The 26,499-nt window shown below is 49.8% G+C and overlaps 1 long non-coding RNA gene across 1 annotated transcript; it reads left to right on the forward strand.

Annotated features, from left to right (window-relative positions):
* The first annotated feature begins 4,626 nt into the window (after window positions 1-4,626).
* LOC121012815 (uncharacterized) lies at window positions 4,627-24,907 on the forward strand. Its single transcript, XR_005782328.1, has 3 exons — window positions 4,627-5,119; window positions 23,575-23,738; window positions 23,952-24,907. It is a non-coding gene; the product is annotated as an uncharacterized LOC121012815 (long non-coding RNA).
* Window positions 24,908-26,499: the final 1,592 nt, after the last annotated feature.

Raw genomic sequence — 26,499 nt, forward strand, 5'->3', positions numbered from 1 at the left:
TGGTTAAATGTCCCACTCTTGATTTCAGCTCAGCCACGACCTCATGCTTTGTGGGATAGAGCCCCGCGTCGGGCTGTGTGCTGACAGCACGGAGCTTCTTGGGATTCTGCCTCCCTCTCTCTCTGCCCCTCCCCTGCTTAAGCTTTCTCTCTTTTAAAATAAATAAATAAACATTTAAAAAAAATTTTTTTAACGTTTATTTATTTTTGAGACAGAGAGAGACAGAGCATGAATGGGGGAGGGGCAGAGAGAGAGGGAGACACAGAATCAGAAGCAGGCTCCAGGCTCTGAGCCATCAGCCCAGAGCCCGATGCGGGGCTCGAACTCCCGGACCGCGAGATCGTGACCTGAGTTGAAGTCGGACGCTTAACCGACTGAGCCACCCAGGCGCCCCAACATTTTTTAAAAAGTATGTTACTAAACAGCGAGGTGACACTTTGCGAGGGCCACGCTGCCTCCCACTCGGCCATTCCTTTTTTTATTTGCTGTTTCTGTTAGTTACGCATTTTCTCTCCCCCCCCCCCAACCCCCCACCCCCATTTGACAGCCTCCGTGTTGGCCTTGGGTCGCCTTTCTCCCTTTCCTTCTTTGGCTACTTCTCAGCTCCCCAGTTCCATCAATGCTTCCTCCAGCGGGTCTCTGGGAACTGCCCCTTCCTCCCTGTCCCCGTGGTCACCACCCACTCCAGGTGCCCGGAGCCATGAGGACTTATTGCAAGATCCTCATGATTCTTCCAGTTTCCAGGCTCTTCCCTCTCCAATGCGTTTCTCATTATATTTTTGCCAGATTCATCCTTTTCTTTTTCTTTTTCTTTTTCTTTAAATAAAAATACCGCTTTCCCTTGTCCCATCCTGTTTGAAATTCTCCGGTGCATCTGCAGTTGTAACTCAGATTCCTTTCTGGCCTTTCAGAAGCTTTATGTGGAAAAGGCCAAGTGAGGGGCTGGCTGCTTGTATCTTCTCCTTCCGGGAATCCTCAGGATGTCGCTGCCCCCCCCCCCCCCCCTCCCCCTCCCCCTCCAGGTTTCCCCAGCCAGTGGGCTCTAAGCGTAGCTCCCCGAGCCGTGAGACCCACCCGTGATTTTTGGTGCAGCCAGTGTGGGTGGCCTGTCGTTAAGGTCTGACCCGCTCCCGCAGCTGCTGATGGATGGAAGCGACTGGACCAATCCGGTCCTCTCCTGGGAGCCCAGCTGCGGCCAGGACGGTCCAGGAGAGTCAGCAAGGGGCGGGGATGAGTCACCTGATCTGCACTGGAGTGACAGCCGTAGGGACAAGATGACAGCAGTGCTGGAGCCACGCTCTGTCCTCTTGGTGTCCCAACCGTGTCTTTTGATTTTCTGTATTCTGAGGCTTGGCCATCTGGGGCCTTGCACACCTTGCAGGGACCGCCCTTCCCACGGTGAGGCCCAGAGCTTCTAAACAGCTCACCCAGGACTGCGCTTTCCAAAGACGAACCAGCCCACACCCCCGCTCTCTCCTCTCTCTGCTCGCACACCCTGGGCCCCTATCCACCTCCACTCACCGCCCCAGCCCCAGCGCCAGGGAGCTGAGATGACTGCCTGCTGAAGTTCCTCCCTCAAGCCAATCCTCAGCTTGCTTACCCTGCCTCACCCGTTCCTTCTCACATACAGGCTTCTCCACAGTGAAGGCTCTTACCCCCAGTTCTCCCCTCCTCCTCCCTCCCGTCGCCCCCACTGGCCCCGCTGCGTCCCTGCGTGGCCCTGGGTGGTGTATTATGCCCCCTTCTCTTGGGAACTCTGAGTAACAAACCGTTTTTTCAGTAACAATCATCTTCTGACTGGCTGGCCTTACAGACCTCAAGGTTTCTATTAATATGCTATGTTTTCAGACACTCGATTTCCACACCACGCTCCTGTGTCTAGGGAGCTTGGCGGTGTGGCCGGCCCTGCTTTTCTTTGAAGCAGGGCCATGGGCGCTTCCTCACCTCTCATATCTTGGATTCAACCCCCTTCACTTAAGGTAATTTGGGGGGCTCTCTTCCTTGCAATCAAAAAAAAGAGGCAACTATAGTGAAACTCAACGGATGAACATAGGGGAAGGGAAGGAAAAATAAGGTATAAACAGAGAGGGACGCAAACCATAAGACACTCTTGAATACAGAGAACAAACACGGTTGCTGGAGGGGAGGTGGGTAGGGGGGATGGGCTGGATGGTGAATGGGCATTAAGGAGGGCCCTTTTTGGGATGAGCACTGGGTGTCCGATGTAAGAGGTGAATCACTGGGCTCTACTCCTGAAGCCAAGACTCCACTGTAGGTCAACTAACTTAAATTTAACAAAACAAAACGAAACAAAACGCTGCCACACACACACACACACACACACACACACACACAAGCTAACTACAGGGAATCCAGATGTGACCTGTACTTACTTCTCCCACCTCCCCTGCTGCGTTTCTCAGACCCTTCGGCTTCAGCCACACGTGACAGCTTTTTACTCAGAAATGTTCCTGTCTCCTGAACCTTGCTCCCGAACCAAGCTCTTCCTGCAGGAACACCCTCCCTCCTGCCTCCGTCGTAGGCTCTTTTGGCTAATCTACTCCTCCCCCAAGTTCCAGTGTGAATCTCACTTCTCCTCCGAGGCTTACATGACTCCACCACCATAGCAACCATGCCTCTCTCTGGACACCTGCATCATCTACTGCTGGGGACGCTTCTGGGACAGCCTCTGCCACCTTACATCCTTCAGGATTCGCCTCTCAGTATTCAGGAGCGATGTCTCCCGGAGCCTTCACATTCTCTTGGTCCGGGGACCGAATGTTTGGTTTCGCGTGACGATAGGACGAACTGATGCCGAATGCGTCCTCAGCATCGTCCTTGTCACAGAGCTGGGGCATACAATCTGCAGATGTGACGTCTTGGGTTGCCCTGCTCGAGCCAGGGGCTGGCCAGGAGGGGAAGCCAGAGATCTACTCACCTCTCTGTCTCGGCTTAACCCCTTCTGGGAGGGGAGGTCTGCCGGCCTCCAGCTCTTCTGAATGGGTACCTACGTTCATTTCCCGATACAGGCTTCCCCCGCTATCTGAAAGTAGACAGTTCCTATGACATCTTCTGTAAGCCGAAATAGCGAAAAGCAAAGACACAATCGCCATTAATTTATATGGAAAAGAAAATCTGAGCACTCTCAGTCCCCCCCGAAAAAACCCCTCTGAGGCTTTCCTGATATCTTAGGACACAGCTTGCCAGTGGATGCACAGAATAACTCCAGAGAAAGCTCAGGTGCCCCTCGACACAGTTCAAAGCTGGGGCGGCTTGAGGCCGAGATGCTGCATGTTCTTCCCGGGGATGGAGCTTGCGGGGGGCCGCTCTCACCTCTTGGGGTCCCCGCTGCCTCTATAAGATTCACGGCAAACATGCCGAATGCTGTTTTTGCCTCCGCCTTTTTTCGTAAAAGCAAAACTTCTCCTCTGGTTTCTTGTGGTTAGCGAAACAGGTACTCCTGTAAGGTCTTTCCGGAAAGCCAGGCGGCTTAGCACGAACTTCCGAAAAGCGAGGGACCCCTGTCCTTCCCGATCCTGGGGAAGATCTCACTTTGTTTCCCTGCCAGGCCTGGAAGGGAAGGTATGCTACAACTTAAATCAACGGGAGAGGACCGGGAGAGGGGGCCGGCCCCTGGTCGGACACAGAGGACTATTTCCTGTGTGGAGGCTGGCGCTGGGGTGGGAGGCTTGGAAAGCAAACTGGTGTTTCACAGTTTGGTCTTGGGCTGACTTGTTTATAATAAAAACATTTGGTTTGACTTCCCCAGAATCCAAGCCATGATGTAAATGCTGAAGCGTTCAGGCCACATTCCTTTTAGTCTCCAGAGAAGTTCTTTTCAGCAAAGGGTGAGGGTGGGAACAAATAGTTCCTGGGACCGTCTCCAGTCTGAAACATTGCATTTAGAGTTCGGGCCGTGCAAATAATTCACATAGTAAAATTCAAGTTCTAAATAAACCTCGTAAATGACAGGCAAATTATTTGTGTCCGAGTAACGGACAGTGTCTCTTTAAATGTTTTTTTCCATTCCTCATGCATGCTGTAATCAGCAGACGGCCCTACATTCCCCCTCCCCCCCCCCCACCATAAACAGACCCCTTTAATAGCTAATATCCTGCAGTGACCAAAGCCATTAGAAGGATTAGGCCATTACTATCCTGTCCAGCAAACACATAATGCTCACGAGGATTGCCTTTTTTTTTCCCCTTTGGTTGTTGTTTTTATGGATGAATCAGGGCCCAATGGTCGGTTAAAAAATCAAAACGAGGAGGGCAGAGGGTTATGGCCATTTTCTCCAAGGACACCTCCCAAACAGCATTAGGATTTGAGATTCCTTTGTCAGAATGATGGCAGATGTCAGCTTTGTGACTAGAGCGAGCTCTGAGCGTACACAGACAGTACGCAGACCTCTGTCCCTCGTTACCATCGTGTCTAATACTCGCTTTCCCCGGCACCGTGCGTCTGTCCCTTTTCTCTGCCTGTTCCCACAGCCCTGTTTGTGCTGGAAAAGACAAACCACCAGCCCAACCCAGCCCAAGGCCACGTCGCACGGCTCGGGAATGTTCTGAAACACTGCCACCCAGTGGCACTTCCCAGGCATTACAGCACACCAGCAAGGGAGCCAGGAACCCAGCGTCCTATGCGGAAGGGTAAAGAGGGAGACGGGTGTGCAGGCTGGGCATCGACGGTGAGGCCAGCCGCAGAGAAGCACCTGTATGGCCCAAGGACAGGTAGCTGGTTTGGAACGGGCTAAATAGGACAGGTGACAGAAACCCGGAGAAAGGCGGCTGGATTATAAAGAGAAGGATAAAGAAGGTAATGGCATAGTCCGTCCGGGCAGTCCTTTCTAGATGGAAGAAACACACAGTTTCTGTAAGAGAGAGCAGGAGAAAGATGACGGGAAGATGAGTCAATGGCACTCTTTTTGGAGTCGCCGCAATTTGGATGACTCAGTCTCACATGTCTGGATTCTTAAGGATCCTTGGGCTCTACTGATTTGGGGGACGCCACTGGACCTGAAGGGGCTGCACTAGGCCTCTGGATCTCCTTTCCGCCCTAACGTTGTGTGGCTTTATTATCCGAAACGCTGAATGAGCAAGCAATGCAGAAAGGCAGCAGTGTAAGCTGTGGGCAATCCTTAAATCATCTGCGTTTGACTTCCAGATGCTGTAAAGGAGGGCATAAAAGACATACCCATTTTCAGCCCCTGGAGGTCCGGTGCTGGGACAGTAGGCCCGTGGGACGTGCGTGATTCTCAGAAAGAACCTGCGGTCTCACCTTCCAGCATCAGCAGAGAAGGACCAGCTCCCTGGGATCTGGAACCTTCCAGCACTTTCCTGTGGAGGGGGTGGGGTGGGGTGTGGGGGGGGGTGTTGAGAAGAAATCGGCACAGAAGGGAAGTTGTGCCCCATTAAAATTGAAGTTAAACCAGAAGCTAATGGGTTAGTAATTGAATAGGTCAGCCTTTCCAGCAATATTTTTCGTTTTTAAAAGAGGCAAGTTATTCCAAAGAAATTAGATTCTGCTGGCTGCAATGTAAGAATCCAGGCAGGCAGTAAGTGACTCCTCCTCCAATCTTACCTGCTTGTTCCCGACCTACCTCCATCACCAGTATTTCCTGGGAAACAGCCTATGTGATCACGATTTTAAAGACTGCTAGAATCACTTTCCTAGCCAAGGTCTGAAAGATTTGGGTTCGGGCTCCATTTGAAGAAACCCGGGTTGTACGTCCCCCCAGCATTTAGGGTGTGATGGTTTCTGCTTATCTAAAGTGCTCACATTGCAAATATGAGCAGCGGAGCTGGGGATTTAAATTCCGTCTTGATGGGAATTTGAACTGAAATACTCTGCCCACTGCCACTTTATAAGCCGGGAATCATCAAGCTAGCTACAAATACCTCGAGGGGTCCTTGCAGTTTGCTCAACATAAATCAGCAAAATGACAGGCAATTGACTTTGAAGACAGCTCTCACATGGCTGAGTGGCTGGAGCCACTGGAAGCAGATGAAGGCATTTTCCTGTAAACATGATTGTGATTAGCACCAGAGTAAACAGCCGATTGGGCTCTATCTGTCAGACTCCAGCCTGCTCTGGATTTTTCGCGAGGCGGAAATCAACAGGCGACTCCGTCGCGACGGAGTCGGCCATTCTGAGAAGTGAGTTTGTATTTCTACACCTGGTAAGCGCTTCTGATCTCCTCAGAAGGTTGGGCGGGAAGACACCTTGATCCGGCTCTGTTTCCGTGGAGACGGTGGGCGTCGGGCCCTCCCAGCACAGAAGCGGTTCAGCTTGCCGTGTGTGCTCCAGTGCTGTCTAACAAAGTTTGGCACAGCCCAGATTTTGGCTATGTGGCCAGGTGCACATTGGCAAGGCCGACCTTACCCGTGTCATCTGAGGTCGTCACCCCCGCATGCTAACGAGGCCAGGAAGGTAACACCAGTAGCTAAGCTGGCCGGGGCGTGCGGGCCCTGTCCAAGGAGACAAGCTGGCCTTGCTCCACCAGGGGCTGATGCCAACTGGGACAGAGAGCCCAGGGTTGTCATACCAACTGATCTTTCTGGAGAAGCCAGAGATTGGGATTTTCATGAAACACTACGCGTGCCAAATCAAATATGTGTGCGGGCCAAAAGCAACGGCGGGGACACAGCAGCAGCGTGACCCTCGTTTTGGATTCTTCCAAACTCATTCCACCTATCCTTGGTCTCCGAGCCACTGGAAAGGATTTCCCGAAACAGTGAGGGAGAGCTTTCGTGGACACCCTCAGCAAGGGAGTGCAGAGTCTATTGGCTCTCCAGATCTGGAAAGGACTTTTCAATACCTAGCTTAGATCTTTCATGCAGTCCCTCAGAGGGACTGTTCGTCATCGCCGGAATAATCTTCCCACAAGAATTATAAACTCGGGTAGCATTTGGCGGAAGAAAGCGTCGCCGAAGGCTCTGGAATCCCATTCCCTCAAAGGCTCGAGGGGTGTCGCTCTGGTGAGCCCGGGCCTGGTCTCCGAATGGCCTTGAACCTCAGTTTTCTCCCTTACGGAATGGCTTCTTTTTTCCTCACGGGTCCTCGACTGTGCACAGCAGCCTGTGGCTGAGTCGGGGAGGCGTGTGCCTCTCTTCCGGGTTCAGCTCATCTGAGTGTGGTTCTCAAGGCCACCACTCACCGCTTGTGGGATTTGGGGCTCGTTGGGTGGTCTTCCGGACCCTTGCCGCTCTCATCGTTAAGATAGGGGTTAAACGAGTGTGTCCTCTAGAGTGTGGTGGGGATGTTCTGTGTGCCCAGCTCAGGGCCTGGCATGTGGTAGTTTGGAAGGTGCAATTCGGGGGACGGGCTGGGCACAGTGATGATGATGGGAAGGAGGGTCCGGGGTGACTCCAGGTGTCTGGGTGACTGGGTGCACGGGGGCCCAGTTCAAGACAGGTGATCCCAGACAAAGAACAGGGTACTCGTAAAGACAGGCGCTCTGTTTCATTCACTACATACCGAATTTCAGTCGCCTTAAAACTTTGAGGTCCAGAGGTCCAGCCGGAAGTCGCTGTGTGTGTTTGGACTCCTGGCCAGAGAGTCTCTGCCCGGAAGCATTAGTGGTAACTGAACGTGGGTGAGGATGCCCAGAGGGAGGGTAGTGTCAGGGGACAAGGGACCACAAGAGGACTGCGACCTGAACCCGGAGGTTCAGCGGTGAGATGGGCCAGGGAGAAAGGTGAGGTGACGCATCAAGAGAGGCGGAGGGAGGAACCCGCAGAACTGGGAGGATGCCGTTAGGCTAGGCGCTGCTCGAGGTCGTGGACAAGAACACCGTATGAAGTCACGTCGGGGAAATCCTTAGGGAGCAGGGAACAGTGACAGCGGAGGACTGGCGAATCCACACGGCGTGTGCCCCCGGGAGCAGGTGGGGCTCTGTGGAGTCGGGGGCTTGCCTTTTGTCTCTGGCTAGTGCACTCCAGGCTGGCGTCTGCCCGCTCGCTGCTGAGGTTCTGGTTCCTTCGACGGGAAGGAAAGCGCCAGGCTGCTGTCTCCCAGGGGGGCAGTGGCTCGTCTCTGCCTGTTTCGTGCCAACAGCGCAGGCTACAGAGAGTGGGGAAGAGGGAGTGGGGGAAGCCCCCAGTACCGGGAGGAGATCCACAGTCTTGGCATCACGGCATGGTGCTCCTTGAAAGTGAGGGGACCAGAGAAGGGGCCCAGGAGGCAGAAGCATGGTGGGTGACCCTGGCAGACGGATGGAGGGAAATGAGACAGGAAATCCTGGAAAATGAAGACAGAGATGTGTCAGAGGGGAAACATCACTGTGTCCTAGGGGCCTGAAAAGGAAGGGCACCCCCAGGTAGCGCTGGGGGGCGCAGGTGGTCACTGAAGGCTGGCGAGCACGTGCCTGGAGCCCTGAGCCTGCTCTTGGCCATGCCCTTCCTCCCTGGGGAAGCAGTCAGCAGGCATCCCGCTGTCCCCCAAACCCCGGTGCCTGTTTGTGGGCCCTGAGCACAGGGATGGGGACATGGGGCAGGGCCACGTGGTAGGACCCAACAGCGCCAGGGACAGCCAGGCCCACGGAGGCCTCCGCCAGACAGCCCCGTCCTTCCCAGGCTGCAGGGAGGCCCCAGCCAGGGATACATCTGCTTCTCACTCCCCGCGGCTCCCTTTGAACTGCAACCCTGCAAAGCACAGGCAGCAATAAAACAGCAAAGGAAGCAGGGGCCGCGGCCAAGGGCAGGGGACCGGCCTGTGGCTCTTCTTCCCGGGCCGGCCTGGGACCTCGGGAGCTGCCGCCTGTGTTTTACGCCTTCGGTCTCCCTTTTCCCACATAAAACTGCTCAAGACCCACGTCAGTTCCAAGTTCCAGCACGGAAAATATAGCAGCACACAATATGTTGTTTTGGCAGAAAGCTATGAATTTTAGTATGGAATGTCTGTCACGGGGGCCCATCCAATTAACTCACTTGTCGAGAAATCAGAATAAATAGTTGAGAGGAGACGTCTGCGGCTTCTGCTCAGACCTTTATTTCTTATTTGTTTTCCTGCCTAAGCAGGTCTGCAGTCACCAGCATGTAGATTTAGGGTTGAGGAGGAAGGAAGACACAGCTTCCAGGGAAGAAAGGGGGTCGTTTCCCTGCATTTTGGACTCGAATTCTGGTCGTAGGAAAGTGTTGGGGAGGCAAACCTGGCAGGTTCCCTTCGAGTCTCAGACTCGGTGCTTTTGTTCAGTCTGAGACAAGGCTCAGCCCCAGAAGCTTCTCTCCATCCTTAGGCTTTTCCAATGCGCTGGCGGGCGTGGCTGCGTCCATCCATCCAGTGGACAGCCCAGCCTGACATGGCTGTCCCCAGAGCCAGCCGCGATACCTCAGGCAAGCCCTGTGACAAGGGAGGGCCAAGGCATGAGTGGCAACCCCCCCCCCCCAAGTTGGGGCACTGACGTGGGCCCTGGAACAAGAGGGCCCTGCGGCATCAGTGAGGCCCTTAAGAAAGACGCATCCCCGGGGACACCTGGGTGGCTCAGTCGGTTGAGCATCCGACTTCGGCTCAGGTCATGATCTCGCGATTTGTGGGTTCGAGCCCTGCGTCGGGCTCTGTGCTGACAGCTCAGAGCCTGGAGCCTGCTTCCGACTCTGTGTCTCCCCCTCTCTCTGCCCCTCCCCCACTCATGCTCTGTCTCTCTCTCTCTCTCTCAAAAATAAATAAACGTTAAAAAAAAAATTAACAAAGAAAGAAAGACGCACCCTGAATGTGTGGCAGGGGAGTTTCCTCAGGAAGATCCTGGTCATGCCCAAGTTTCTTCTGCCCAGATTCCCCGGGGGAGGCACAGGCCGCAGCCCTGGGCAGGGCACTTTCCCAGGACCCCCGATTCCCCGGGCTGCTCTCAGGGGTGTTCAGCAGATAAAACTCTGGGCAGAGGACGAGTCCCTACTTTGAGCTTTTTTCTGTGGCTCTCTGCCTTTACATCCTTGGTCAGGTGGCGGGGGTGGGGCCCCAGGCCGGCTTCCCCGGGGCCTGCATTCATGAGTTCTGCAGGAGCCCAGTGTGAGAGCTCACACAGCCAGAGGGACTGTTGGGGGGGCGGGGGGGGGGCAGTAAGTTCCAGACGCCCAGGAAAACACCTGGCCCATAGCGCCTGCCTACCCGCACACGTTCCCCAGCACTGTGCTTCTGGAAGCCTCCTTCCCCAGCCTCTGAGACCCAACCCTCCCCACTCCCAGCCTCCCGGGCAACCTCGACAACCTCTCCTTTCCAGCCTTTGCACTCCCAGGGGGGGTTGACATCAATATCTCTCCAGCAGTGGTGGGAGAGCCCCCTCCAAAGCCAAAGTGTTTTCCGACCTTTGCTCTCTGGAGCAAGTGTCCCTAATAACAAGGACCTGGAAGGAGGAAAGGCCATTCTGGGGGCCCGGCCACAGCCCGGATTCCACATCCAGGGCTTTCAGTCAGGAGTCAAAGGCTCATTCTTCAAGGGCTGCAGTCTAACTTTGCCTTTGTGCTCGGGTGCTGCTTCCATTTCAAAGGCTTCGCCAGCGAATCGCGTGAGTCATTCCTGGAACCTTCAGGAGTCTCCATGGTGACGGGCTTGAGTGGGCCGGAGGGAAGCCAGCATTCACTCCAGTTTGCAACAAGTTCCTCTCTTCTGATTTTTTTTTTCCCTTTTCAATAGAGACTAGGGCTGAGGCTTTAGCTTTTTTGTTTTTTAAGCTAATCACAAAATGGAAACTCCCTAAGCTCCTTTTCTATTTTATCAAAACAACATTCTGTATAAATATATTGTCTAGCCTTTACCTGTCTCTGTTGAGACCATGAAAACAAAGCAAGACGAAAACTATGCATTTGGGGTTTTTGGTTTTTGGGTGGTTTTTTTTTTTTTTTTTTTTTTTTTTTTTTTTGGCAAGTGTTTGGAGAAGAGATCCTATTTTCTTGTTTACCTCAGTGAAAAGGCTCCGGGTTGTCATCTGGAACAGAGATGCTCACGGCATCAGCCCAGGAGGGTAGAAGGCCTCACTAGCCTACCATCACACGCAGCAGAAGTCTACCAGGAGTCTGAAAATATTGTGTGGTCACGATCCATGGAGACGCGAATGTTCTTATCACCCCCCAGTGCGCTCCCCATGCACAGAGGTTCTTCACTGTGTGATGTTCAGGGAACAGCACAGTCCTCTGGGCACGTCACGCAATGAGCGTTACCACGTCCCTTTTGGTCACGAGAATCCGCGTAGGAATCTAGCAGGAGGTTTTCAAGTGGGACTAAATCTTAAAATCTGTCACCAGTGTGATGAGCATCAATGGACATAAGTACATTTGTATGTGATCTTTTGAGGGTACCGATCCTGTGTCAGAGTCATGTGGTACCCAAATGTTCCCATGTCTGGGGGAGGAAATGAGTTTATAAAACATTACGACCTGAGTTCTGCTGGGCTCCGCGATCCCCTCGGGCTGCAGCAGGATGTTTAGCCTCCTGAACCTTTACCTGCAGATTTCTGGGTGTCTGCAGGGGCATCTCGTGAGTGCTCTGCTCTGCAGGGGTCAGCCATTCTCCACTGGTGGCTATGAAACCTCTCAGTGTGCCAACCCTTTGCGGGGTGCTGGGCGGAGGGATGGAGAATGCCTTTCTCTGCTGCGTTAGTCCCTCCTGGGACCCCCAAAGCAAGGCTATATGGTGTACCAGCCTTTCGATTGCTGCTCACGTCTTCTGTCATTGTCTCAGACCTAGCCTTGGCCACCACCACCCCTCCCCCCAGGTAAAAGCCACACCTTTGTACCCGGAAAGGTTATTCTTCTCTGACAACGGAGGCTTTTCCAGTGGGTCCTGCTCTTCCTCTGGGTTCTTAGGACACAAGTCCTAACTTCTGGGGGGGGGGGGGGTTGGGCGGTCACAGAGCCTTTGGAAAAGGTGATAAAAGCCTGGAAACCTCTCACGGCAAACTACATGCACACACGCCAGCATTTCAGAGACAAACTCAGAAGCTTATGGACCTTGGAAGCCGATGCCTGGGCCTCTGGGTAAGAATCCTGCTAGACAAGGACTTCCTTGCAAGAATTTTCCTAGTACTGCTTTCTCAACACTTTGATCCGGTCCAACTCGCCAATGTGTCAGACATACCCGGTCAAGGCTGAAGCCCCTCAGGGGGTACAGCCCAGGCCCACCACAGCATGCACATTACTCATCAAATCCTTCAACCCACTAATACAGATGGTGTGTGCATTAGTTTCCTGTGGCTGCTGTAACAGGTTGCCACAAACTCGGTCGCTTAAAACAACAGAAATTTCTTCTCCCACAGTTGTGGAGGTCGGAGATCCAAAATGAAGGTGTTGGCAGGGTCCTGTCTCCCTCTGAAGGCTTTAGGGGAGAAGCCTTCCTTGCTTCTTCCAGCATCTGGTGGTTTCGGATATTCCTCGACCTGTGGTTGGACCACCTCCGTCTCTGCCTCTACCTTTTCTGTCTTTCTCTTCTCCCTGTGCGTCTCTTATAAAGACACTTGTCATTGAACTTAGGGAGCACACAGCTAATCCAGGATGAACTCATCTAAAAGGTCCTTCATTTTATTACATCTGGCAAGACCCTTTTTCCAAATAAAATCATAATCGCAGTTTCCAGGGATTAGGCTGTGGACGTATCTTTTCCCCAAAAGGTACTATCACCTCAGCCCACTACAGTATTTCTCATTCATGTCTCAGGAGCTAATAGTACCTACCACACAGTCAAGAGTTCAGTAGACATTCGTGTATTTTTGTTTGAGGGTTTGGAACAGAGACTTGCACCCAGGCGCTCTGTCCACTCGATTCTGAATAAAGGCGGTATGTGTTTGCAATAAACTCAAGGTCTTCAGCATTCCTCCGCTATGAAAGTAGCTCCCCCGCTAATTAGAGTAAATAGTTTCTTGCTTTCCCTCAAGAATTTGTTATAGTAGTTTATGCCCTTTTTCAACTTATCACATTTTAAGTATGCAAGAGTTCTCTAAGAGTGAAGCAAGTATGTTTGAAGGCTTTTTCTTTCAACCCCACCGTGAGGTCTTTTCAGACCGTCAGCATCTGCAAATGACTTGGATTTTATTTATGAGATAACCTTTTAGGTAGATGTGTCATAATATTTATCAGGATAAAAAGATGTGCATTTATGAGTACAACCGTATATTTTTATGTAGGCGATCTTATTTCTGTCATATGGCATTTCACTGACACCTGATACCGACTTCCAAATGTTCATTTATACTATACATGTACAAAGGAAATGCCATGCTTTTTCTCTCTTTAAAAATATAGCTGGATGTGACGCCCCTAATAGAAAGTAAATGAATATAATCAGATTTTCCCCCACTCTGGAGTGCAGATTTTGAGCTTTCATATTAAAATGTACCACGAAGTCTCTCCAACCTCCCTATCTGGAATGATTTTATTTGACAAGGTTAAAAGTGGCAACGAGAAGTCTGGCTTTGCCAGCAGGAACTTTTTAAAACAACCTCTCCCTGTGTATATAATTCACACGGTACATACCTCGCAATTTCATGCAGCTAGTCATATTTTATTTATGAAATGTTTGGAAGCTGGAATCCAAAATTAGGGAAGGTCCAAACTCCTTATTCCCTATTCATAGTGTAAATTAGTTCAAGTTGCTTTATTTTCATTGTTTTCTTTCCATATTCTTAAAAAAAATTTTTTTTCATGTTTATTCATTTTTTGCGAGAGAGAAACAGAGCGTGAGTGGGAGAGGGGCAGAGAAAGCGGGAGACACAGAATCAGAAGCAGTCTCCAGGCTCCAGGCTCCGGGCTCCAGATTCCAGACTCCAGGGTCTGAGCTGTCGTCACAGAGCCCGACACGGGGCTCAGACTCATGAACCAGGAGATCATGACCTGGCCAAGTTCGGACGCTTAATCGACTGAGCCACCCCAAAGCCCCATATTTCCATATTCTTTTAAATGTAAGGCTTCGCCAGGGGAGCGCAGGACACTTTATTAATATTTATCATTATTTGTCCATTTTCCAACGAACAAAACCCACCGAACAATCCCAAGAGAGCCAGAGAAAAAGCGGGCTCGCCCTCTCAATGCTCAGCCCATACCTGGCACCTTGGGGAAAGGCGGAAACACACAAGCTGAACATGTAGCCAAATTCGCTGACCAAACCCAGGCAAGTTTAAATGGGAGCGCGCAGAGCCAGACTTGAAGTCAGAGATGCGTTAACATCAGGCCTTTCAACTTCACCGAGTAATAAAAGCCAGCAACAACACAGCATCAATCAACTAAATAAGACTTCCCCAAAAGAGTCTGCACTCGCCCCTGGGGGAGCCCTGCAGACAGATTCCACTTCCAAGTTGAAAGGAGGGCTAGAAGGGCTCTATCCCCCACCCTACCTCCCTGCACTCAGAGCTCTCTGTTCTGCAAACACTTTGCAATTTACTCTCTTTCCTGAAAGTATGTTAGCCCATGGATACAAATAGGCTGATTCCTCCGCAGAAACTCGCTGGCTGGTCTACCGGGGAGCTAGTCAGTCTCATTGTTTCAAAGTCCGATGTGTTTGATTTTCAAACTCCCTGACAACTCGATCTGGTTTTAATTAAGTGCTTTGAATTCAGTTATTTTAAACTCAAAAGTGTGCCTGGATAAAGATTAGGATAATCAGTTTGTGTCAGAGTGTGTTTTCAACCTGTGGTAAGCTTTCTCCTTGCTAGAAATGGCTGTGGATAGAGGGTTTTTGTTTGTTTGTTTGTTTGTTTGTTTTGTTTTGTGTTTAATCAAAGGGGCTGGCTTTCCCTGCATATCTTTGTGATAGACACCGGCTGGGGTTATTCTGTGAAAAATTGGGCCCGGACCAAGGCGGTGGGGGGGGCCCCCCCCCCCCGGAACAAGTGATTCTGGCTGTCAAAACTCACTGTGCTTGCAAATTGTTTGCAAGCACAAATGTCCATGATCCCACCTTCCGCATAAGCCTTAGCTAGCATTGTGATGCAGGCTTTTAAAGACATAACTTCTTAAGCATCTTCAATACACGTAAGTGCTGGGCCCTCCCTGTTGGTTCTTTCAATTGGCCAGGTATAGGATAGCCGCATCATTTACTGTCCATGCAAGGACCCTCTTGAGGGTGGACAGAGGTACTAAGTGGATGGGATGCTAGGACAGCAGGTATAAACCAGGACATCCTGCCGAACAGGCACCGAGTTCTTCTGCCCTCTGGGCCAATTACCAAGGGTTTTTCAGTGACCCTGAGTATGCTGGAAATGTCGCCAGCTTCACCTGCCGATGGTTCTCATAAATCCTGCCATCTTTTCTTTTGGAATCATCTCTTCTTTGTCCTTGGGACACCAATCCCAGCAACTCACTATTTCTGGACCCTAGAGCACTTTGGTCACAAAGTTGGTTTTTTTTTTTTTTTTCTTCCTACGATGCTCCTGTCTTTCCCACGTCCGTCCCTGGAGATCCTAGTGATTATACAAGACCCAGTTCAATGGTGCCTCTTCTGTGAAGAAGGAGCGGGTGGGGAGCCTTTTTGTCACCTAAGCTCCCACAGGGCTGTGTTTGTGTCCTTCTTGGGGCACTTGCTTCTTTGTATTTTGTGACACTTTTATGTGTAGTATCATGTTCATTGCTGAACTGAGAGGAGGGACCAGGCCCAAAGCCTGGACTCCACAGCACTCCTTTGGTCTTGAGCCCTTGTTCTAAGTACTTCTCACGTCTTATTTGAATTTTGGTGTTTTGGGTGGGTTCTTTTCTAAAGTGTGATGAGAAACAAAGATTGAAAGCTTTGTTGCATCTGGCATTTGCAGGGAACAGGCTCACACTATTGTTGGATTTGAATGCTGGCCTCTCCACTTAAGAGCTGTGCAATCTCGGGCGCCTGCGTGGCTCAGTCGCTTAAGCATCTGACTTCGGCTCGGGTCGTGATCTCACGGTCCATGAGTTCGAGCCCCGCGTTGGGCTCTGTGCGGACAGCTCAGAGCCTGGAGCCTGCTTTGGATTCTGTGTCTCCCGCTCTCTCTGCCCCTCCCCTGCTTGCGATCCGTCTCTCAAAAATAAATAAAACATTAAAAAAAAAAAAAAGAGCTGTGCAATCTTGCACAAGTCGCTTTACTTCTCTGTGCCTAGAAAATGAGGATAATAATAGTCCCTATTTCCTAGGGTTGTTATGAAGACCGGGTCCTCACTGAACACAGCACAGTAATAGTACATACTCAATATCTTAGGCTTTGTCACTCTTCGGGCTGCACTTCCTGTTCCTGGAGCCTTTATTTGCATTTTTTTTAATTTTTTTTTAACGTTTATTTATTTTTGAGACAGAGACAGAGCATGAACGGGGGAGGGTCAGAGAGAGAGGGAGACACAGAATCGGAAGCAGGCTCCAGGCTCTGAGCGGTCGGCACAGAGCCTGACGCGGGGCTCGAACTCACGGACCGTGAGATCGTGACCTGAGCCGAAGTCGGACGCTCAACCGACTGAGCCACCCAGGCGCTCCCTTTATTTGCATTTTTGAACTGCGCCGTAACCAAAAGAAAACCAAGAGCTATCGGTGCATGTAACGTGGTGAGGCCTAATGTCCACCTACGCGTCAGGCGGTGCCAGCGATGTCTCCTGGAAGGCCACTGCCTTGATGAACCCCAAGGACACTTGACAGACAGAAGGATGAAAAGGAGCGTTGGTCACTGCAACGCAGTGAAAATTCCTCTTGAACATGAAGAACAGATGGGCTGCCCCTGCCCCCTCAACATGAGAGATCAGGGTCTCCGCACATCTGCGTCCTCATCTGTGAAACAGGAATCCTAATGGCACCCACCTCGTGTGGCCGAAGCAAAGATCAAATGAGCTCAGACATGGAGAGCATTTCGCCAATTCCTGGGTATAGATTTCCTGTTCTCAGCATCTGTCCCGGAGCACGAGTTGAGTGTTGTTGAGGGAGGCGTGTTGGGCGTCCTGGGGACGGTCCCCTCGTATTTCCTTCAACCGCGGGAAATCTTGTGGTTAGCTCCACCGGCGGAAATTCAACAACAATCTGAGAACGCAGGGGCCCCTCTTTTTACTAGAAACCCTGGTGGGGAGACCCCGCTCCCCCCTGTCTGTGAGCTTCTGGTACAGGAAGGCCAACACCAACAGCTGGAAGAACAATTGGGCTGATACAGACACCAGAGTGACCATTAGCAACAGAAATGGTGGCAAATTAAGGCCATTAAGTCACAAGCTGGAAAGAGACCAGAAACCTTTATTAATCGCCAAGAAGAGGACATGACTTCCCAGAGACCTTGACAGGAGAAAGGAGGTCAGAACACCCACGGTCTTTCTGGGTGGAGGCCAGTGGGTTTGCATGAGTGCATGAGCATGATGATTGCATCCTGCATTCTAGAATGACTCACCCCGGCCAGGGGGGAGCATGAGAACTAAGGCTTACACACAGCAGACTTCACAGCCCCAGGGAAAGAAGTCCGTTCATTTCCAGGAGCATTTGCACCTAGCTCGCACATCTGGTTTGTTCGGGGCTCCACAAGGAAAGTCATTCCACAAAATTTTCTTGCCATTTTGCACCAATAATTAGCATTTTTTAACGTTTGTTTATTTGGCGGGGAGGGGAGAAGAGAGAGAGGGAGAGGGAGAATCCCTAGCAGGCTCTGCCTGACGTGGGGCTCCATCCCATGAAACGTAAGATCGTGACCTGAGCAGAAATCAAGAGTTGGTCGGGACGCTCAGCCGACTGAGCCACTCAGGTGCCCCAGCATTTTTTCTTTAGCTTTATCCCTTATTCATGCCTACTCTTTCCTCGGCGCCGCTCACGGAAGGGGCGCGAAGGTGGTTTGCATTCTGATACAGCGCGCACGTTCTCAGAATCCACACGGCAGAGCTAGCCTCAGTTAATTTTCACTCAGATCTTAACCTTCTCCGCTTGCTTCACTCGGACTCTGGATTTTAAGCAGAAATAATGGTTTGTGGCTTTAAGCAGGGCACCGGCTGCTTCCCCACCCTTTCCCCTGTGGTTTCGTGAACCACACGGTCCCATTCTGCAATATCCTTATTTCTGAATTTCCAACTTCTTTCCCATCAGGGAGATGACTAATGCTAAAAGCCACGTATTACAGCGAGGTTTACTAGGAACGCCAAATGCTCATTTGAGACATCCTTTCAAATGGTAACAGCTGTCCTTGCAGCCAAGGTGACATTTATTAAAAAAAAAAAAAAAAAAAAAGAAGAAGAAGAAGTCCCAGCTTGGCCCCCACCTCTCTCTTCAGTTCTGTCCCCTCTACCTCCCTGAGGTTGTAATGAGAAAGATTTCAGAAATGAGCACAGTGGTGCAGAACCACCCAGTGGCGCTCCGTGGGAGGCATGCCCTTGGGGCGGGCTTACGATAAACCCCTCTGTGGCAGGAGCGGTCCCCATCACCATCTTTCAGGCTGGGAAAAGTTGATTCCAAAAGGCAGCGTAGGGAGGGGCTGCCGTGGCGGTGGGGAGGGGGTGAGGAGCAATTTCTTTAGCGTTCTCCAGATCTTTCCAACCAGGCTTTCCTTGGTGCGGCCACTTCCTCTGGACATCCTGGCGGGAGCTCAGGTTTTGGGTGGCTCGGAGGAGGCCAAGGAACGGAAGCTCTGAAGGCTGGTAGAAGAGTGTACCCAGTGTTCCCAGCCCCCACCCACCCACCCACCCAGTTGTACAGGAACAGTGTTCCCAGCCCCCATCCACCCGCTCAGCCCACCAGACACTCCCGTGAGAGCCAAGCCCAGTCACTGCCCGTGCCCTCCTCCAAAGAGTGAGAAACCTAGTGGGGTAGACGCTTGGTCCAGCTACAGGAATAAACGCTGGAGGGAGAGGAGAGGAAAGAGGCAAGGGGGCTGGGTGTTTGGACGAGCTTCGGGTACAGTCGTGGGGTGAGAAGCTGTGGGGTGGGCGGAAATACATCAGGATACTTCCCTGAGGTATGCTGTGGATGATGCCCATGGGTCCCCTTTGGTTTTTGGGAAAATGAGTACAAGATTGGAGTCATTTTGAAATCGCTTTGGGTTGCGGGTCCAGGCTGGGTGAAGATCGCACGTGGGAGCAGATGGCAGAACTGCTCGTCTCAGTAGGGCAAGCCTGGGGAAGATTTTCTATTTCCTGGGCACTGGAGTACAAGAATACCCACGGAAGAAGAGCCGAAGGTGGAGGGCGACCCCCCAGGTTCGGGGTGAACAGCGGTAGAGCCAGTGAGGGGGCGGCATTGGTTTATGTGCAGACATATTTGCCGTGAACTTGCCATTCTTCCGCAAGGGGAGCTGGGGGCCTGGTCACCTGGCCAGCGGGCTGTGGGGTGGGTGCCTTCAGTGCCCTGTGTCCTCTGGTTATCTCTGCTGCTGGCATTTGGAGGTGATAGAGGACAATGAAGAGAAGGCTAAGGTTTCGTGTCCTTTTTATAACCAACGTTTGTTGCTGGCACCTTCCTTTTGGAAAAAAGACACTGATTCATGACTGAACAATCCCTCTGCGCAGAGAAAAAAAAAAAAAAAAACAACACCCTTGGAGTCTCTTAGTGGATTTCTGTTTAAAGTAATGGACGGCTTCCATAGGCTATTCAGAAAATGGCTGAAAGAAATCAGAGCAACAGAGTTGATGTTTTTATTTCTGTCTCTTTCTCCCCGCAGATGAGTTTGAAATTCTTGCTCTGGGCCATATGGAGTGGATATTCCAGAAGGAAATTATATACTGCTCTCTGTTTCTACTCAACTGCTTTCCACTTTGTCAAGTGGACCCTTTGAAGCAGCCCTCTCCTTACCTCACATTCTGACATGAATAATTGTTTAATTGCCTCTCAGTCTACACAAGATAAGGAACCGTGTCTCGAAATTGTGTAATTCTCTTAACTAAACAATAGCGGAACCACCCAGAGCAGTTTTCAAAGACAGAAAAGAATTTCTTACATATGTTAAGCATTTTATTATTTTCGAAGTGCGTCGCTCTGTAGTATTTTTTAAATTGGATAATGCAGACGAAGCCCTGTGTAAATTGTATCATATAACAAACGAGTAAGACTTATAACAATTATTGATTTGATTTTCTACGCACGAAACTGAGGCTCAGGGCAGGGAGGGGCAGCCCCGAATCATGACAGTTGCGTGGGGCCCGGACAGCTGTCCGTCTCCTTATTCCCCTGTGCTCTCTCTTCTGTGTCAGGTGGCCTTACCCAGAGGAGGCCAAGGACGACCTTGGACCCAAACCAGAGGCTTCCCGGAGGGGGTGGGGCCTAGAGCGGAGCCCACGGGTGTGTTTCCTGACCTGGGTTACCTCACGCCGTCCCCCCTGTCTCCCTCACAGGCTTCGGGCACACACTTGCCTTGTTCTCTTGTTCAGCTGCTGCCAACCACTCTTCAGCAGAGCCTTTCCCTCAGGCTGGGACCCAGGAGTTGTTACATTCCCTAGGTTTTCAAAAATACGGGTTGCTTTTTCTTAAAAAAAAAAAAAAAAAAAAAAAAGTGTCCCTAAAATAAGCTCACAACCCATTTCCGTGTTTTAAAAAAGCTGTTAGCAATTCCTGATGGTAGGCTATTATCTTGATCTTTAGGTGTGTGGGCAGCTGGCCTGGGGCAGCCCCGCCGGGGGGCTGAAATCACAGCCAGTAAAACTGAAACACCCATTGTTCTCCTACCCACCACCAAGATGGAGCCCGGGAAGCCCCAACACCAGCTAACTGGGTGGGGGGTGCGGGGTAGCCTGAGCAAAGGGGCTCCGCGCAGGTGGTGGGGGCGACCAGAGAGGGTTTCCTGTGCATCGGAGGACACAATCCAAAGAGGGCCAAGGTAACCGTTGGACTCCGAGACGATACTTGCAAAGAATATGGCTACTAAGGGATTTATAACCAGGATATGTGAAGAACTTTTACAACTCAACAGCAACAAAAGAAAACCTCCGTAAAAAACGGGCAAAGGACTTGAACAGACATTTCTCCAGAAAAGACATACATATAGGTGGCCAACATGCATGTAAAAAGGGACTCAACCTCACTAATCAGGGAAATGCAAACCAAAACCACAGTGAGATCGCACTTCACCTCCGTTCATGTGGCTATCATAAAAAAAACACCCCACCCCTCCCAATAAACCAGAGCATAACAAGTGTTCGGGAGGATAAGGAGAAACTGGAGTCTTTGGGCGCTGCTGGTGGGACTCTAAAATGGTCCAGCTGCTGTGGAAAACAAGATGGCGGTTCCTCAAACAATTAAACAGTTACTGCATGATCCAGCAATTCTGAGTATATACGCAAAAGGATTGAAAGCAGGAACTCGAACCAATACTTGGTCTCAGTAGCATGATTCACAGTAGCTAAAAGGTGGAGACAACCCAAATGTCCACTGATGACGAATAGGTAAATAAAATGTGGTACATCCCTACAACGGAATATTACCTAGCTTTGAAAAGGAAGGAACTTCTGTCCTGTGCTACAACATAGATTAACCTTATAAACATCCATCAAGTGAAATCAGCCAGACGCAAAAAGGCAAATGCTGTATGGTTTCACTCATATGAGGTATCTCAAGGAGTCAAATTAATAGAGACAGAAAGTAATCCCTGTTGCCAGGGATTTGGTGGGGCGGAGCGGATGGGGAGTTGTGTTTAATGGGAACAGAGTTTCAGTTTGGGATGGTGGGAAAGTTCTGGAGATGGATGGCGGTGATGGCGACACACGAGCACGAATGTACTGAAGGCCACTGAATCGCACACTTAAAAATGGTTACATGGTCAATTTTATGTTATGGTTGTTTTCCCCAAATTAAAAACTCACAAAGACTGGTAATGGTTAAAATGGAAGTTTTATGTTCTGTATATTTCACTGCAGCTTTGTAAAAGTTGTTAAAAAGTTAACAGAGAGAGAGAAAGAGACAGAGAAAGAGGATTTCTGGGTAAAGGTTGAGTTGAGAACTGGTGGGGAGAGAGGGAGGCAATGAGGTGTTCTCCATCGAGGAGAGTGCACCTCTGCAGTGTGTGAGGACGCCTTGAGGACCCTTCCCAGCAGATGCTTGGTCTGACGAGGTCAAAGGGGCAGGTGTCTGGCCCCTTCCCCGTGACCATCTATCCGATGGATGATCTCTTCTGCCTCATCATGGATGGCAGAGAGGACAGACAGTGCCTATTAGGGGATGGTCAGGGCCACTCCCTAGACTGACTTTGCTCATCAGAGGGTAAGTGAAGACACACGCTGTGGACAGAGAGTTGGCCGCGGGGACATTGGCCAGAGGTATCATAGAGCAGAAACTTGCCCCCCATCCCTTTTTCTTTTTTTTTTTTTTTTAATTTTTTTTTTCAATATTTATTTTTGGGACAGAGAGAGACAGAGCATGAACGGGGGAGGGGCAGAGAGAGAGGGAGACACAGAATCGGAAACAGGCTCCAGGCTCTGAGCCATCAGCCCAGAGCCCGACGCAGGGCTCGAACTCCCGGACCGCGAGATCGTGACCTGGCTGAAGTCGGACGCTCAACCGACTGCGCCACCCAGGCGCCCCTCCCTTTTTCTTTTTAACAACTCCTAGTTGATTTTTCTTCTGGTTGGACTACATCTTTGGGTAATTCTTTCAGGTAAGTCTGTGGGTAGGACACTTTCTCAGCTCTCATACGTCCCCAAATTTCTTACTTTTGCCCTCACACTGGAAAGATAGCTTGATAGGTTGGTTGCATAGAGAATTCTAGAACAAGGTCACTTTTCCTCAGCATTTCATGAAGTTACTACCCCGTTGTATTCTTGTTCTGGGTGCTGCTGATGAAGTGTGATGTCAGACTGTTTCACATTCTGAAGCACATGATCTGCTTTTTCTCTGGAAGATTCTAGCAGTTTTTCTTTATGCTTAATATTCTGACGTTTTACTCCAATGTCAATAGGGGTGGGTTTGTTTCATTTTGTTTTTAAGTCTATCCTGTTTTCGGGTACCTGGGTGGTGGCTCAGTCAGCTGAGCATCTGACTCCTGATTTCAACTCAGGTCATGATCCCAGGGTCGTGGGATCAAACCCCAAGTCTGGCTCCACACTGAGTGTGGAGTCTGCTTAAGATTCTCTCTCTCTCCCCTTCTGCCCCTCTCCTCACTCATGCTCTATAAATAAATAATTTAAATTTATTATTTAAATATATGAATAAATAAATAAATAAATAAATAAGCCCTGTTATGTCCTTCCAGATACATTCATTTTGAGGACTTAAGTTTTAGGAAATTCTTTTCTCTCATTTCTTTAATCTAACCATTTAAAAATGTTTTTAATGTTTATTTATTTTTGAGAGAGGGACAGAGAGTGAGCACGTAAGGGCAGACAGAGAGGGAGGGAGACACAGAGTCTGAAGCAGGCTCCAGGCTTTGAGCTGCCAGCACAGAGCCTGACGCGGGGCTCGAACTCAGGAACTGTGAGATCATGACCTGAGTTAAAGTCAGACGCTTGACCAACTGAGCTACCCAGGCGCCCCTCCCTCGTTTCTTTAAATGTCACTTCTGCTCCCTTCTCTGTTTTTTTCCTCCTGGAACTGTTAAAGATCCCCAGGGTTTATAACATGTATTTCTCACTTGTCCTTTCTTATGTTCCGTTTCTTTATCCCTATGAGCTGCTCTCTAGAGGACTTTCCTCCTTCCCTCACCTGCATCTGTTTGGGTATTTGGTTCACCCACTGGGTTTTATTTATTAACAGGATGTACCCGAACACTGCCCAGACTGCTGACAGCAAGAGGCCGCTCTACTCTGCTCACAGAGACGGTGGGGAGAAATGGGTCCAGCCGGGCTCTGGTCTTCCCTCCCCATAAGCACCACACCCTTGTGTCTAAACCATCCCGGCTCCTTGCTTCCACCCACCAGGTGAGACACATATTCACTGCTGTACCTCTGTTGCAGGCCCCTCTTGTCCTGCAACACATCTTAGGCTGTTCCTTTTCCCTTGCATGTGGTCTTTTCCATCTTTGAGGGATTTTCACAGTTTCTGGGTCACTAAACCCCCCCCCCCTTCTGAGTTTTCTGAGTGTTGTTACATCACATCCATTTTCTATCATCTCTGAAAACCTGATCCTGGAGGGGAGGCAGTTGTACGTGTTTCGGCCACCATCTTGAAAAAGCAAGGCTTGGAGTCAAGTTCGAGATGTAAAAGATAAAATGAAGCCCTGTGATTGAAGCAAGGGCAGGGACTCCAGAATCTGCTTCCCTTCTCCCTCACGCCTGGGAGGAGGCTTCAGGGAACACTCTGTGGAGTGTGGTGTGAAAACCACCCACCAACATTTATGTCATGGCTATGGCAGTTGCCTTGACGGTTGGTACCACAATCCCAATAGCCCGTTCCCTCAAATAGTGACAGATCACTTTTCTCCCACTGAGAAATCTGGAACCCCCTTGGGACCTCCCTTGGAATGTCTGCGTTTGGTCTTAAGAGAAAGGATCTCGGCTCGTTGGCGAAGAACTGGCATTTTCTGAGCTCGGCAAGGTACTGATGCCATTAGTGGGTCTGTTTAGCAAGCCACCTGCTTCCCTGAGTTCTCTCTGATGACTTAGTCAGGGGGGTGTCACATCTCAAGCATGTAGTGAATATAATGGCCGTAAGTTCCACCGATGAAGAGATGCTTCGTAACCACTTGATGTGGATCTCTCCTGCCGCTGGATGTGACCCAGATGCAAGAGGCATATGGGGTGAGGAACCCCATTTGTCTCCTGCCCATGTAGCGGGGAATGGTCGACTACGAAGAATTGTTCGTTTGGATGTGTTGCTGTGTGTAGGGCCTCCCTTAGGGCCTCTGCGATACCTTCAGTGAAGATTCCTATCACTTCACAGGTTTTACAGGTTAGACTTCCTTTTCTTTTGTGTATACGTATAAGGCTGACCTAGGGGTTGGCAAAACCATATCCAGATAAATCATTCGGAGGTGAAATGTATTTTACCTCTTTAAGGAAATGAGCAATCTGACTGTATTAAACTGACTAACCGACTTTATATCTCACTAACTAGTGATTTGAATAAGAGATTTAAACAGGAAAATCTTTTTAAATTTTTTTTTCAACGTTTTTTTTTATTTATTTTTGGGACAGAGAGAGACAGAGCATGAACGGGGGAGGGGCAGAGAGAGAGGGAGACACAGAATCGGAAACAGGCTCCAGGCTCTGAGCCATCAGCCCAGAGCCCGACGCGGGGCTCGAACTCCCGGACCGCGAGATCGTGACCTGGCTGAAGTCGGACGCTTAACCGACTGCGCCACCCAGGCGCCCCAAACAGGAAAATCTTTTTAAAAAGATCCTTGAAAGTTGTCTATTACCAGACATACAGGCCCTTATTTTTCTCTAATAATTTTAATAAATGTCAAAAAGTCCCTTAAACTATACGGCCACTATTAAGAGTAAAATAGTGGGTTATGTAAATGATTCTCTTTATTATCTTACTTTTCAGAGCATATATATGTCAATAACATTTATGCACATCAGAGTACGTCTCTTCATGTCTCCAATTTTTCCAAAGATTGAGTTCTTTTTCAGTTTACCTGGGACCATAAAACGGATTTCCAGCATTATAACTGGCTCTTTTTTCAAATGCAGCTAATTGGTCAGCTCGTTGGTCACATATTTATTGTCTATTCTCTTCCACCCTCACTCTCTTACCAGCAGCCAACCAGTTTCCCCTGGGGGGGTCCATGAGGTTCCAGGACCTGGTTTCACCCCCATCTCCAGGGATAGGGCGTATAGTGTAAGCTAAGCCAATAAGTGCCTTCCATTTTTCTGGACGTAGACATTGGTTGCAGAGTGGACATGTGACCTAAGGGGGCCCAATCAGAATGAATCTTCAGGTTTTTCTTGGAAGGCCTGGGCAGGGGTGTTCTCTTCCCTTCTGGACGAGAATGAGGAAATACCAGCTCTGAGAGCTACTGGATGCCATAGGGGGCCTTAAGGGAGTAAGCCTGAGAATTTGACACCAAAAAAAAGGGCAAAGTGAAAAACTGGAAAGATTCTTGGTTGACATTGTTGTGGTACTGGATCAAGCCTTACCTGAAGCCATTTTTGGTCACTTGAGCTAGCCAATTCGCTTAATGGTTTAAACCATTTTGAGGGAGGCTTTCTGTTACTTGCATTCCACCTGATATAGTTTATAGATGATGTGTTAGTATACAACTTAATAGTTTACAAATCATATTATGTTACTTCATTTTCACAACATCCCCACAGGGATATTCAGGAAGGCTGTTGTTCCTCTAATTTTACATGAAGAAAGGGACTGTGAAGGCATCGCCCTAGGTTACACAGATGGTTAAGTAGAAAAGTTACATAAGGATAGGAATTACATACATATTTTAAAGTTGTATTCTCAGTGTCTTTGATGTGCTCGTCAAGTGGGTATAATGTTTGTTGAATAAATAATAAATTGCAGAACAGAGCTGAATAGTAAAAAAGCAATAGGCTTTGTTTTAATTATTTTAATTATGGCTTTAATTATTCACTTTTCCAGCAAATATCTACCAAATGTCTACCACATAGACACGAAACTAAGTGTTCAAATTAAACATTCTTTGTCTTTAGGGGTGTCTGCGTGGCTTTGTTGGTTAAGCGTCCAACTCTTGATTTCAGCTCAGGTCACGATCTCGCGGTT

Source organism: Herpailurus yagouaroundi, unplaced genomic scaffold (genome assembly GCF_014898765.1).
Source record: "Herpailurus yagouaroundi ecotype Mexico unplaced genomic scaffold, PumYag 197, whole genome shotgun sequence".
Taxonomy (NCBI): domain Eukaryota; kingdom Metazoa; phylum Chordata; class Mammalia; order Carnivora; family Felidae; genus Herpailurus; species Herpailurus yagouaroundi.